Below are 15,669 nucleotides of genomic sequence, written 5' to 3'. Positions count from 1 at the left end.
TTCCGATTAAATTAAAAATATTCATACGAAGGAACATCGCGTTATGTCATTGTTGAATTGTTCAAAAGTTAAGGACTTTGAAAAATTTTATTCCAAAATTGGGCTTGGAAAAATTTACAGGAGAATTGAAATAAAAATTGTATTGTCGAAATGTTATTCAATAAATTTATTATATGGTAGATCTAATGTATCCATCATGCAATTAGCCATCCTATTAATTGCTAAATGAGTTATTGTTCAATTTTTCAACAATTTTGAACAATTATTTGGCACTGAAGTCTCTTCCAATTACTAAAAATTGTTGAACTGCGTTGGAAATTATTTTATTTTATTTAATATTTAAATTGTATTATTTTTTAAGGTCTTGAATTCTAAGCCCAGGGCCAGTGAACTCGCTCGGCAGAAGGACCACAATAAAATGGTGCCCAAAGATGGAGGGGCACGTCATTTTTTTCCGAGATTTCCCCCCCTTTTTATTGAACCGAAGTAGGAGTGGCCAGGGGGGGGGGGTGATATTTTTGAGGGGAATGCATGTTTTTTTAAAATTAAAATACCGGAAGGCGGTGTATTCAACGGACTACTCACTTAAACTTTAAATATTTACGTGCCACATTGGGACTTCCTCACGATATTATTAATTATAATTGAGGGAGTAAAGAAAAAATGCCCCCAACTCGGTAATTTTTTTTTTTAACCGCAAACGGTGAGAAATATGCTCCCCAAGAGCTTATGACCGAGATTTGAGGAAGCGTATCGTTGAAATTAATTTTATATATTTTTCTCCATCTCTAGTAACAATTGTGTGTTAGTAGAGCAGAAAGAAACAATTAACTTGGCGCTTTTTTCTCCAAAAAATAAGAATTACAATTATTTCGTAGAATTTTTCACTTGCAAGTCAAATTGCAGTGACTGCACATCATTTGATCACTAGCGACAAGCAGTGGTAATCACGAGAACTTGCATACGCTCATCCCAGAGAATGGGTGTACCTGGTGATCGGAGAGGTGGAGTCGAGAACAGCTAAATGCTCTATGTGGCAGTGCAGCCGCGTGAGTGGGGAGTGGGGAGGGGAGAGGTCTACGCAACAGTACAACCACTACGTGAACGTCGCTGCACGGCACCACGAATACGCAGATCTCCAGAGTTCGTCGCAACGAGCGGTTGCCTCGCCGGGTTCAAGTGTAGTGACAGTTGTCGTTGTCTCTCTAAATTTAATCTATATTTATCTTCAAAATATTAATAATTTTCCGGTCCACATCTCTTCTCCGACTTTGCTTTCTCTGCATTACAGTGAATTATTGGTAATGTGTTATTTATTCAATGTAACGTTGTTCATAGCCGAGGGGTCGTCCATCGTTTACAGACGTTCTCTCGAAGTGAATGATAACACGAATTGATAATCAACATTTGAACAGAGCCGAGGACGCAATGGACGATCCATAATGACTGTTTCTACTGAACGTAAATTCTGACGATCAGGACATGTATTCCGTTGCTGATCAGACGGGTTTTGAGAAAATTAAACAATTGAATAATTAATATAATTACATTATTTCTTAGGTATGAGAAATATTCGCTTCGATATCGGGGTGTTCGTCATCCCAAAATAACTTTGAAGATCAATAAACATCGTAAATACCAAAGTGCAAAAGTTGCAAAAAGTGCAATAAGTGGTGTTTCATTCCACGCTAAAATGTCAAAAAGAGCATGGAATATCTTTCGTAATACGTAGACAGGATCATGAGTGATGTTGCATATTCTCTGATGATAAATCATCGTGTTGTAATTTGGCCATTCGTATAAACACTGTACCACTTATATAGAAAGGCTCCTGGAGATATTCATTGCCAATTATCGTTTTATGGATCATGGACAACACCGAGGAATCGTAATAATGCCCAGTAAATCAAGTCATTGAATTCAGAATAGTCTGTAATTGGGTGAAATTTCTTTGAAATGATGAGTAAACGAGTCAATGATGAAAGAGTCCTAGTGCCTTCAGGAAAGTGATATCTTCGTCCGACGGTACTAATGAACTGCTGCAGTTCCAACAATTTTTGTAGGGTAAGTTCCACAACGATTGTCTAATATTGCATTTTATGTCTTTTATTCCCAGGTTGAGACAATGACTTTTAAACATTAATTGGGTCGATAGGCTTAAATCGATCCTCAATTACGTAATTCGTTGATTTTATTATGATGATATCTGATAAACTAGTCGTCTAGTAGCCCCTGGGGTCCAGCGGATGCAATAAAATGCACTCATTAGTTCTGTATCCAATATTTCTTAACAATTTTGCCATTTAAAATGATTTTTCATCAATTTTTTGATTCACTAGAAGGCTAAATGACTTGCAAAAATATTTGGCATTACTGGACGTTCCGCAAGTACCAATTCTTTGAACAAATTACTGCACGAGGATAACGGAACTGAATCCATCATGAAGCAATTCGACTAACTAACAATTAATTTCGTTAGTAATGAGCTGCATCATATTCATTATCTCTGTGACAAATGTCCCCCACTCCCCGGTTGTAACTCGTTATAAATACTCTAAATAAATCTTGCAACCGCCAAAGCCATCAGAATCGAGACATTCGGCTCGGACTCCTGGGGCTTATAGCTCCTTCTTAGGGGTCTAAATTACTTCTAACTATAATCTAGTAGATTTTTGTTCATTCCTAATCAATGCATAATTACTTTTTGTATCAGTTTTGCCTCATCCTCAACCTTATGACATTAATTTTTTTTTCATCGTGGAAATTTCCGAAAAAAATCCTCCGCAGGGTGAAGTTCATTACCAGTCCCTTACCACGTGGTATCTCTTCTCCCATCCTCTCCCCGGCAATTCATACCATTGTTATTCCTCATCGTAAAAAAACAAGAAAATTGCAATATTTTTATACCAGATAATTATTCCACGACTACCATTAAGCTGCACAATTACAATTCATAGTGTAATTTTTACTGAACATTTAAGACTAATTTCGATCCAATTTTTGGCGCAATATACGTCCAGCATTTTGAAAAAGTAATGGACAACTAATGGGCATTTTAAAAACATTTACTGAGGATCATTTGAAATTTATATATTTTATCGAACACAAAGAAAAAAACCCGGGGTATAAATAAATAGCGGTTTCATCCTCGATGGTCAGAATTATGAGGATTCTAAGGCTCATTCAAATATGATGCCGATATTATAGTTATTGTATTCCTGGAAATTGAAAATTATTTGAAGAAAACCGCGATGGTTGCTATTTACGAAGGTGGGAGTGACACCGATCTTCATTCGGTAGTCCTAATTTTTATTTTTGGGGAATCGGTCAGTAGGTGTGTCCCAAACTGATTCTTACGGCCCAGTGTCCAGCGAGTCTAGGAAGGGGGAGGAGTCAGACTTCTATCTGTTGATAGAAAATAAACTATGCATGTTGTTTTTATAATACGTCTACCCCCTATCGGACAAAAGAATTCTTTACCTTTTCCTCGATAAGGGCTGCAAGTATATATTTTTCGAAAAATTTTCTTGGCCATAGTTTGAAAAAATATTATCATAAGCATTAATATTCATCGGAATGGATTGAAAATTATTCATTGAATGGGCCATCATGGATAGATAGATAGATGAGACAGAAGAGATGTTAGCTAGATGCAAGCCATGAAAACAGTCATTCCTACTCCGAATAGAAAGTTAACGACCGTTACCTCAGTCATTTGCATCTTTTCTGGTTATACCCTTGCATAGATTTTTCATGAAATGCTCATAAATATACGTGGATGGAGCAACCTTATTTATATACAATATTTATACGTCATGCATGACCCGAAAGAGGGGCCATATTCGGCTCAGTGTTTTACCGACCCCTTGCAGGTATAGAAAGAATGGGGAAACTACAAAAATATTCAGCAGGTATGCGGGGTTTATGAGAGCGAAAGGAAGATGGGTGGAACTGCTAAAAACTATCACACCTGTTCAAATCTTTCCGTTGATATTTTTATCATATGTTATTAAAAAATTTACAAATTGAAGAGCCAAATTACTGAGGAAATCTGGGCCGTTGCTCAGACCATTCTCTTGGATTTCTCCCAAATTTCGGCAATTATGCTTTTGCGACTTTTATATCTAGCATCCTTCCACTAAATTGGGCAGATATATTATTTAAATAATATTACATGGATGTAAGCAACAAAGTTCATGATCGTTATTGTGCCAATCAAAAATATTGATCATTGAAGTAGAAATAATGTGTTCGATTGAACTCTTCATAATTAATTTTCAATATAACCATTCCAGTTATCAATGAGGATGATTTTCTTTTCAATTTATTAAAAATTTGGCCGGTCTGGAGGCTCGAAAAGTTGCCCAGATAGTACTCTGATCTCTATTAAAAATTTATCTTAAAAGATGTAAAGTGTGTCCATGTGAATAGCGCAGAGAGGACAAAATAGAGAATGGGTATATAAGCCGTAATGATTTGTTTCTTTGGTTAAATGAGAATTTTCAATTGGTCCTCATTCTACCAAGTCATCGGCATGCATACTTCTGGCACAAGCGACGCACACCACATTCACATCCCCACACCCTGTCATATCCTTCCGGCTGTGCCCATGCCTTCCCCAGCCTTCAACTCATCTAATTATGCGTCGATCCTAGAAAATGGACTAACATAGTTGGGTCTAAAGAATAGCCCTTTTGAGAACATTACGTCCCAGGTACCAACGATTCATTGTTGAAAGGAGAGTTCAAGATCGAAAAAAAATTTTTTTTTTGAATGAAATTATTCTCTGTAGTCTAGCACACTTTGAATATGCTTTTAGGGATAATGTATCGAAGGTACTACGACAAAAAAATTGTGGATAAAAAATTATGGCAAAAAATATCGTGAAAAAAAAATTATAATTAAAAATATTCCCCATAAAATATCATAAGAGAAAGGCAATCATATCAATCTATTAAAAGAATCGATTGTCTCCAATCAATTGAATTTACTTTAATATTGATATTGCTTAAAAGGCAGATGGTTAAAATCATTAAATCATTATTGGGCTCAACGGAAAGCTCGAGTTAGTTTGGGTGGAACCCTTCAACTTTACTACCAAATCTTGGAGACTAATAAACCAACCCCAATCAATAAATATCCGGTATTTTTGTAACCATCCAACCATATCAATCTACCTATTAAAGAATATACATAATATATAATTAAAAGTTCTGTACAACAACTAAGCAAATCTGTTAGAAAATTGCAATATAATTTTCTGAAAAACTCGATGAATCGATAGAGATTTCTCATGGAATTAAAAAAAACTACGTATTCATTGAAAATATTCATATTTGGTTGTAAAATACTCGAAGGAGGAATTTACATGATGTAGGGCCTCTACGAAATAGGATATTCCAGTAACGATCTAAAAAAATCTCCGTTCCACTCACAGTATTAACTAGTTCTTGTGATTATAGCCCCGAATACTACAAGGGACGCGAGACGAAAGTTTTTTTGGTTGACAACAAAACCATGGCGGGCCCTCATTTGCATGTGCTCTTTACTCCAGGTGTCCCACCATTTGCATACGAAAGCATTACGTTTCTAAAATTCACCCTACTCCATCCTACCTATGCTCGCTCCCCCTACGATCACCATTTATGGGTTACCGGCACAGCATGCTCAATCCTGAGCCCAGCAAAATTTTGTCAACGTTAGTCTGCAGAGGAGTCTTTTTATTGAAATTGAAAAGCAAAGTTCTCATGTGTTTCTACACTATTTCATTGTCAGTTATATGAATGATTAATTAATACGATTCCGGTGAGTTGACGTCATAACTTCAAACAAAGTATTCAAGATTGATGCATTTTTAATTACGATATACGATAGCGTGTGCCAAGTTAATTTTAACTGAAGCTATCGCGTACGATATTTCCCTAACAACTTCCCCTCAACTTCTCTTTTACTGTATTTTTTTTTCTCCTGGGGAAACAAATCAAAATTCTACAAAGCTATTCTCTGATCCGTAATTCAATTTAACCATGATCTTTCTTAATTTATTTCTTCTTAGCACTTAAAATTAATTTCCTAATTATTACAAATTGTTCAAACCCTATTTTGGAAAGCTTTTTACTACGTGAAATGCCTTGTTAACTGCAAAATGTCTTTTCATTTGAAAATATTCGAAAATTGGTGCTCTATGCAAGTTTCCCATTGTAGCAACTTTATACCTGTAAGAAATTAACCCCTCACGTAAGGGGTTGGTGTGTGGTATCGACCCGTGTGCATGCGAAAGCTTATTTTTAAATTAAATTTGATTATTTCCAAATCTACAAAGAATAATGTCATTAGATGAACAAAATTGGGAACCGGACGTTGCAGCTTCAAGGAGAACCGGTTTCATAACTTTTCATTCATCATATTGAATCGCAATGGAATCTTATTGAGCCGATATTATCCCTAGTAACAGAATGGCCTTGTCTGTGAGGAGTTAATTGGTCTATTGATTCAATCGCAAGTTTGTGCTCTTTATCGTCATTTACGGTGGGGTTTAATTGAATTCAATTTTCATAAAAAAAACGTGAAACTATCTAAATTTGACGCTTCATGTATTCAAATAAAAAAATCCTATATCCGGATAGGGTAACAGCACTAAAGCGGATGTCTTTTGAGGGATCCTTAGAGCAAGCTGTTGGTACAGTATAAAATTATGCAGTAGTTCTCAGCTGGAAATTTCGTAAAAAAAACCCTTCAACTATATTCATCACAAGTGAAGTAAAAATGAGTAACATTTTTATCTACTAAAAATTAAAAAATTACAAACCGTCGACGGTTAAATTGTAAATTGCTTCAGATGGACTTAATTTATTACATTAGCAATTTTGCTAGATTGCAGTAATCATTTGAAAAAATTAGTTATTGGGCACATTTTTAAAATTCCTCTTTCAATCCCCGCACCAAAAATTCGGTTACTCAACCTATTTTGATCTAGTACTGCCCTTTTCAAACCCCGTAAACAGCAGGGACACCGTAGTCGAGACCCATACACCCCTCCTCGGAGGCGTCATTGGGAATCAAAGTGTGTTGAGTTAATTAAAAAAATTGTCCTAAAAACAATGATTTCTATAATTTCCAGTTGCGAACTACAGTGATATATAGGCATTATAAATTTTCATTGTTAACTGCAAATTTTTTCCTAGACTTCAAATCACAAACCTTATTTTGCTTCATAAGTATGGGAAAATAAAAATAATTAATTTTTTTCTTACGAAATTTACGATGGCTAGTACTGTATAACGGCATCAGTTGAATAGAAAAAAAAAAAAGAAAAAAAAGTGGATGCATTAAGTAATTTTTTTTCTGGCTCTGAATAAAAGGGGACTAACTTTTGGTTGCGATTACTTCACCAACTGCCCTGAGCAGCCTGGCATGAGGGATTAATCATATGCAGAAACAAAAAATGCTTGAACCCGTCGAAAGGGTATGGTAAAAAACCAGGGAGAATGAATAAGATAGAAAGAATAGTTTTGTAAAAAATGAATGACTTGCACTGAACACTAACTCATGCTGAAATTATCGAGAAATTATCAATAGCGTTTTTTTTACTATTACTATTACTATTATAATTTTCAATGTTCATCATTGACGATTAATTGTTTCGTATTTGATTTCACAGGACCGTTACGATTTTTTTATTCTACCAGAGAATATTCAAACAAGTTTTTTTTTTACCTATTTCTTTATCAATTCAGAATATATAATTCAATTAAATTTTAATTCATGGCGATCGATAGGGCTCAACGACACTTACATTCCAGAGGAAAATAGATTCAGTTCCGTCATCAAATCATGAATGAATAGTTACTGCGAAATTGGTCCATACCCTCGCATGCTTATAGGCATATAAAAAAAATTTATCCGAAATTTAGATTGGACTTTTTTTCAGTCTTCGTCAACCAACAATTTATGGATTTCTCATTCATGTCAAAATGTTAATCACACGCTGAGACTTCTCGTTTCGCATGTATTTAACAATATTTTTTGAAACACATATTTGGAGAATAGCCACTTCGTTTAGATATTTTTCTACCCAAAGTGGCAATTTTTGTAATTTTTACGAGACTAAAATAGAAGAGAATCCTGTAAATGACAAGCTCCAGCCCGGCCGGTACCTCCTCCGATAGGCCTCTTCTCTTCTCTTTCAGTTTTGCATGCCCTACGACTGTTCCTAAAAACATTAACCCAGTATTAACCCTCTGACTGGCAATCTTACCCCCACTACCTTTGGGGTCCGGATGTTCACCATGAAAGGGGATGAGTAGCTGGCACGCAATCAGTGCCGCAATCCTCAACGCATGTTTGAATACATGACTCTCTACTATAGCATTTTTTAAATTAAAAAATAAAATAAAATATGAAGGATAGAAAAAGTCATTTGAAAAAACACAAGTTGGTGATGGTGAGTGTAAATCATGAGCAATATCTCAATGTTTAAGAAACCGTCTCCCACTATATAATTTTCAATATTTAAAGACTATTTTCATTCTGCCCTTTGATCATTTTTTTCCTTCTCTTGGGGAAACACATAGAACTCTTCATGTTCCTTAAATATTTTTTACAACACATTAATTATTACAATTTTTCTAGAAAAAGCAGAGTCCAACTGGAACCGGTACTTGGCCTAACTATAGGTGTTTTTATTTTGTCATGGTTATTCAGCAGCGAGGTATAGAGTTCCTACGTTGATTTCAAATAGTAGGAACTTCTTACCGTGCTCTTGGACTTGCCTAAATATCATCATTCCCCGTAACAAATGGATGATCTTCAAGATGGAGACAATCTGGGTGACAATGGAAGAGCTACGACTACGGCTAATCCTAATTGTGGTTCCACTAATAAATTCCATAAATATCTGGGACACAATTCTAGAGAGGTGTCATTCATCCACTTGGATGAAAATCACCGAGGGAAGCTGACAGCAGATCATCGCCAAGGGTCGATAGGTATTAGCCATTATTGTATTGTCCCCCAAGAGCATTGAAATTATTGAGTACTTGAGATATACAGATTTCCCCTGCTTTTGTCACGGTTTAACTTTTGCCCTCAGGACCAGTTCAACATGCGAGTGACCGCTACAGGGAGAGAAAAATTGCTTAAAAATTACAGTTACGAGCTTTTTCAATTAACTTTCAGGAAAAAGTATGAAACGTTCAGTGAAAAAATGTGTAACTATTCCATAACTTTGACTGAATACTTTTTTTCACTTGCAGATTACGGAACAGCCCAATTGTGATCGTCTCCGTGATATTGGAGAATTGATAAATCAATAAATATTTACCGGGGCCGAACAAATTCTCGATCATTATCATAATTTTTGTAAGCTGTCACTATTTTTGGATTCAATGTCAACCAACGAAGGTGTTAGCAATTGTGTGGACATTTGTAATATATTTACATACTTTAGTAGATATAATAGATTTTATTCTAGTTCCCCGGTACAGGTTACGCCTGTAAATATAACAGCTAAATTTCCTGGTGTTGCAAGTAACACGACTTTACGTTCGCAAACTTTCCCCATAAAATATCAATAAAATTCGCAATCAATTGAAGTCCTACATATTTTCAATCTATTTGATTAATTATTTGCAATAAAATAAGTTGTCTGACGAAATATGAATGAATAGCAGTAGTTGTGTTGATATATCTTCTTCATCGGAGCAACTACAAGACTTTGGAGTAGAACACTCAACAATAATTCATGGACTGCAAAATACGAAAATGTTTCCTTCCTCCTCTCAGGACATCAGCGGAGTGTCTCATACTTTCCCTTTGCTTGATCATCCTTGATGCAAGGTTCAAATAATTCCATCTGTCACCCGAGAATAATCAACCGTCCACATTAAAGATGAAAAAAAATCAAATCTTATGAACAATCAACGATTGAGAAGAAGAACGAATTGTAAAGGGACTTGTTCTACACATACGTGAACCAAAAATATTATTTAGCATAGCCAAAAGTAAATTCCCACTCATATTGTTGGACCTTTCGCTTTCAACTCGGACTGCAAATTCATGTTTGTCAAAATAAAGAAGAAATTGAATATTTTCGAATCCAAACGGAACAACTCGATAAAGAATAACGGAATGAATGTACTCGATTTCCCTTCGGACATTATCAATGTCAAATTATTCTTTGAAAGATCATTAACCCATTGCCGAAGACCAAACTTCCCCCACCTCCCCTGCCCTGCCTGAGACGGCAGTAGTGGGGATGGCGGTAGCAGGGCCGTAGCCTTTGCCCTTTTGAAATATTGCGAGGAGTATAATAATTAAAATAAAAAATAGCACCGAAAGGCTATTGTTCCGGTAAAATTACGCCAGTAGTTTCCATTGTTTACTTTTCATTGAATAAATTTTTAAGTTGTACCCCCTCTGCACGCTGTAAACTATAAATTATTCGTCAATACCATGAAAATTCTCGTAAAAGTGGAGAGTCGAACTTTCCGATAGATTAATTTTCCACTTGCAATCATCGTAATGGAAATAATGCCCTTATTGATGAAAAAAAAAAATTTTTTTCATGTAATTACAATGTCTCGTTTTAACTCTGGCGTGAAGAAAAATAGGGGACCGGTTTACCAACTAACATTTTTACACCCCACTCACACAGCTCTGTGCGTCGCTCTGAATAGTTTCTACCTCTACTTGTTTTGCACCGAAATAATTCGCGACTCTCCCTGACAATGGGTTGATCTATGTCTTTTACAATTTCCTTGTAAATGTCCGGGGAGTAATTGTTCAGCAGAGAAAACTCCAGATTTTCCTATCAACTAGGAGGGGAAGGGAGAAAGGTATGCAGAGGGATCGGTGAAATGAGGCGAATCGCCTGTTTGTCAACTGCCAATCAACTCTCGATTTTGTCATGCAAGTGTAGAAACTAATTTTCTGGAAAATCATTATCTTCCTTATAGACGACAGTCAACGATGCACCAATGTTTGCAATTAATTAACATCATATTGGAATTTGAGTATACAGCTATATGAAATAATAACTAAGTGCTATGTACGACGGTCTTTGTTCTGTACTTCTGTGAATAGCTGAGTATGTTTTTTTTGTCGTGCAACGCACTCACTTTTGTTCGTAAGACAATGTGAGTGAAGGTGAATGAGGAAGGGTACGATGTACGCTTAGTATTGATGCCCATAAAACGCGTGCGCAGTACAGTATATCATACTGAACCATAAGACAACCATTTACCAAAAGTGTTGAAAAATTAATCACCGACTTCTCCTGATTGAAGATAAAATATAGAATTTGAAGTGTTCACTTATCTGGATGACCACATCATTATGTAATAGACATAAATATGTAAAAATTACAATGATAAAATGACATGAGAACCGAACTCGAATTGATCTAATAACCGATTTTCCCACTATTCATTAATTCGGATCTCTAATAATTAAGTATGGTATGTTATGACGCTAACGGGACATGTAATAAAACAAAACGCGGTTCAAGTTTTGCCGATTATATGATTATGATGAAAAGGGAAATTCAATTTAATGACTTCTTAGTTTTTGATTTGGTACATGAGAGAGGCAAGATGAGATAAAAGGTACTTTCAAGTTTACACTCTTAATCTACATTTAGGTTTGACTTTTTAGGTCTCAAAAAATAAAAGACTAAGTGTTTCAATTTCAACTCCACTGCGTTCTTCAGACGATTTACGATTTTTCGAAGGCCTGGGACACAGCCGAATGTCGATTTCCAGATCTTTCTAGGGGATGCTCTTGGCTCCCAGCCGACTAAGAGCCAAGGGTATTCCCGTCCCTTTCCCTTTCTTCGTCAATATCTTAAAAACTAAGCAAGATAACGCCCTAATTCCGATTCTATCGTCTTTCCGGACGATTTACGATTTTTCCAAGTACTTACAATAGCTGAAAAACAATTGTCCTGTTCCCTGTTTGCGGATGATGGGTAAGGCACTTAAGGTTCCGGAATTAATTTGCGATGACATTTCGTGGGACATGATCGTATTTCATTCAAGCAAAAAGATGCAGTCACCTGGAGGTCTCAGAGACGTAGTCAGTGTGGAGATTCAAGTTCTGTAAAGTCATTTGAAGTCATTTGAGGGACATGAAAATAGTGATAACTGTGACCCTGATGTAAATTTAGAAACTACTGATTTTTATCACGAGGGTCTAATGAATCAGGTATTGGATCACCTGGGTAAGTCAAAAGGTATTTTCTGTCATTGCAAACAGTAAGAGGATGTCGACCACCGTTAGAACATTTAAGTAAAAATGACAGAGGTTATATTCACTTACCAATTGCAAAACTGGGTAAGAAAATTTCTGGTATCGTCAGTTTTCCCAGAAAATTTCAGGAACAAATAAGCATTATTATTATTATTAGTATTATAACGAATTCAAATAAATTATTCACCAATTAAATGTTCATTGTGAGCCACTCTGTTGAAAGCATTCATTTTTTTGGGCATTGTTATTGAAATAAAAAATACTGGCAAGGAGAAATGATAGGGGGTTACTATTTTGGCACCCATGGAAAACAATAGGCGCAAAGCGCACGCCCTGTTCTAGTCCAAGAAAATAGGGAATTAGAATTAACATATCACTGTAGGGAAGGATACAGCTGTACCACTCACCCAATTTTCCCTACAATGAGAGGCTTTAATTTTTTTCCTTGTTTTAAGATAGTTAATTCGATAGAGCTATGTAGGTTGTGAAAAAAAAAACATTAATCAATTTAAGCAATTTCAAAGTCCTGAAATACACCACACTATTATTGTGATAGGCAATTTGTAAACAAGTGAAAAATACTTTTCGTATGAAGAATCTTCCTTAGGTAGGCTTTCTTATGCGGTCACCCTTAGCCATGCTACTAATCAATAAACGAAGGAGGAAAAAAACTCCTCTGCATTTAACCCCAACGTTCCGAGAGTTGAACACTCTTCTCATCGGAGCAAGTTAATTCTATTTATGCACTGAAATTACAAACTAAAACTCATCTATGCTCATATATGTATATTTTTCATTTTTTCCGGTTATTAAAAAAACTTTTCCTGGTCATATTTTATCTGAGAATTGGATTTTCGTCACTAACAATGCTCTGAAATGCTCATATATGCGATATTTAAATGATGTTTGTGCACTGAGGAAAATGTTCAATAAAAATTAAATACTTTCTCTATAATTTTTTAAAAATAAACTTTTCTGATGTTCAATTGAAGTGGTAACTTTGGGAATGATCGTTAATAAAAGGGAGATAAATCGGAGTTAGTGATTGTGTGCCAAAAACATATACGGAAGTGATGCTGGCGAGTTCATGCGCTACCTTATGTTGGCTTCATACACAGGGCAGTTACTACTGCATGATTTATTCACTGGTCAGTCTTTCGTCATTGGGATATGATCACGTGAATGAACGTGAATGATAGAAAGAAAAAATATCATCTCAAGGTGCAAGCTACATCACCCTTGACAGCAGGATATCTACACTGAGAAAAAAAATTACATTTACGAGATATTGCTTGACTCTATAGAGAAGTACTTTTTTTTCAATATTTTATTTCTGTAGTCATGCCATTACCTGGCAATTTTAATTGACTGTTAATTACGTAAATTCTATATTGCTCTAGAGGAGGATAGTGTAAAGTCTAAATATGAGGGAAGTTGAAACACCTAACAATATAAATAATCAATGAGATGATCAGGCCCAGATACAATTTATCGCAATCACATGAATCCATATAATTGTAATCATAAATATTGGAAATGGTTAGTCTCGTGAAGAGAAATCTCGACGATGAAAAAATTTTTGAAAGCACATTCTCACAGCCACTCTAACTTTCGCAATTTTTTAGCCAACATAAGGTTGACAAAGAGTCTCAGCCTCGTATTACGCATCTACTTCAGTTTCCAGCCGCGCGGTCTTGTATCAAGTCAAAGAGGATGAGAACAAAAGAGTATGGTATGGTGGTAGGAAAGGCAAAAAAAAAAAAAAAAAAATGAAAAGACAAGGAAAAACGAGTGAGAGTGACGGCAGCATACTCATCACAGTACAGAACAGAGCTTCTGTCGAATAAGTGAAGTGGCCAAGGCACATTGATGGTAGTGACTCGTTCTCCTCGGGCTTCTTTCTACCACCCTCTTGCCCGGGCTTTTTTTCCATCCTCCCACTCTTTTCCATGTACAAACTGGAATTCTTTCTCGCTCATCCGCTCGTCTCGGGCAAAAAATCGATAGCCTCCGAGCACGTAAAAGGGTTAAAATTCTACCCCTCATGGTGGCGCGTCTCGGAGGAACGCCCGCGTGGGGGATGCGAGACGATGTGACTGAGAGAAGGAGATTTACATACCCGCGGTACCTATCCACTGCGGCGCCCCCTTGTTAGGCCAAAAGTTGCTCCGTCTGCATTATACACCGTTAGCTTTTACCACGCTCCAACATCGACCGATGTGGTCGTTAGTCTCGCGGAACTGGAGGGAAAAAAACGGACGAGCAGTGAGAGGGTTATAGAAGCCGCGAATATAACTTCCAGACTGTGACACTAAAAATATTTCAGAATCCGAATGATTATGTTGTCCAACAGTAACAGAGGATCCACCCTCACTATGTATCCTCAATAAATCGATTAACTTGACAGACGTATCGATAATTATTATGTTAATCCGGTGGAGAATTTAATGCGAAGTGCGCGCGAAAGTGCCAGATACGTAGAACCAGTAATTCTGTAACTGTTTTAAGACAGTTACTAGTAATAATCCTATTGATTAATCAGAAAGTTTCGCATTTGGGAATATTTGTTATATTTTCGTTTTATTACTCTTTTTTTTCGGTGTCGAGGCGCGGAAGGGCTCATGTATGATGTAATGCTTTATATTGCTACTGTAAAACTTGAAAAATGTAGGCATATTTTTCGCGCCATTTTGGCACTTCTTCAAGTATTAATTTTACTGTGTCGCAATTAAAAAAATGAAAAAATTCACACACACACACACACACACATGGATCAAGACATTGTCGGAAAATGGTACATTTACATTCTACGGACCACAACTAATTCCCTCAACATAAAAATTTAGAAGTAATTCTATTGGAAATGAATGACATTTAAATCTTTTCAAATCGCTCGCAGGATTATTGATACTTGATTATTAAACAAATCTACTGAAATCCATTCCATCAAATAATATAAAACCCTTTAAAATATAAGAATCCGTTAAACGGTGTCCTGAAAGGAGAATAAAAAGGAAATAATGCGACCAGAGCATCCTCATCGCAATGGAAAAATTTTCTCGTTATAACGGAGGTCCGAGGGGTTAATATGTGCACCTGATGAAGAGGATATAGTGTAATGTTAAAGAACACCCTTAAAATTCAATTGGGCTGATAAATTAGTGTATAACAACTCCGCCCGAAACATGATCTACATTAATCTAGTACTCAACCAGTCAATTTCAGTAAACATTAATTTCCAAAAGGCATTATCGCACTGCAAGATTTTTTGTTTCAATTCCTGGCATAAGGAGGATATTTTTTTTGTACCCGAAACAGAGGCCACCAGTAAATTTGGTCCTTGGATGTAGCATTGGGTATCAAGCTTTGGAGGACTCAAAATATTGAATGGCCCCTCATGAATTTTTATTCCCCAGTGACAAC

The 15,669-nt window shown here is 36.1% G+C and overlaps 1 long non-coding RNA gene across 1 annotated transcript; it reads left to right on the top strand.

Annotated features, from left to right (window-relative positions):
- The first annotated feature begins 8,675 nt into the window (after window positions 1-8,675).
- Window positions 8,676-9,864, top strand: LOC135166812 (uncharacterized). The gene is made up of 3 exons (XR_010299754.1): window positions 8,676-8,987; window positions 9,092-9,183; window positions 9,255-9,864. It is a non-coding gene; the product is annotated as an uncharacterized LOC135166812 (long non-coding RNA).
- Window positions 9,865-15,669: the final 5,805 nt, after the last annotated feature.

This window comes from Diachasmimorpha longicaudata, chromosome 10, assembly GCF_034640455.1.
Source record: "Diachasmimorpha longicaudata isolate KC_UGA_2023 chromosome 10, iyDiaLong2, whole genome shotgun sequence".
In the NCBI taxonomy this organism is placed as follows: domain Eukaryota; kingdom Metazoa; phylum Arthropoda; class Insecta; order Hymenoptera; family Braconidae; genus Diachasmimorpha; species Diachasmimorpha longicaudata.
The sequence above is the reverse complement of the archived record's forward strand: the minus strand, read 5'-3'. Positions and strand labels throughout refer to the sequence as shown.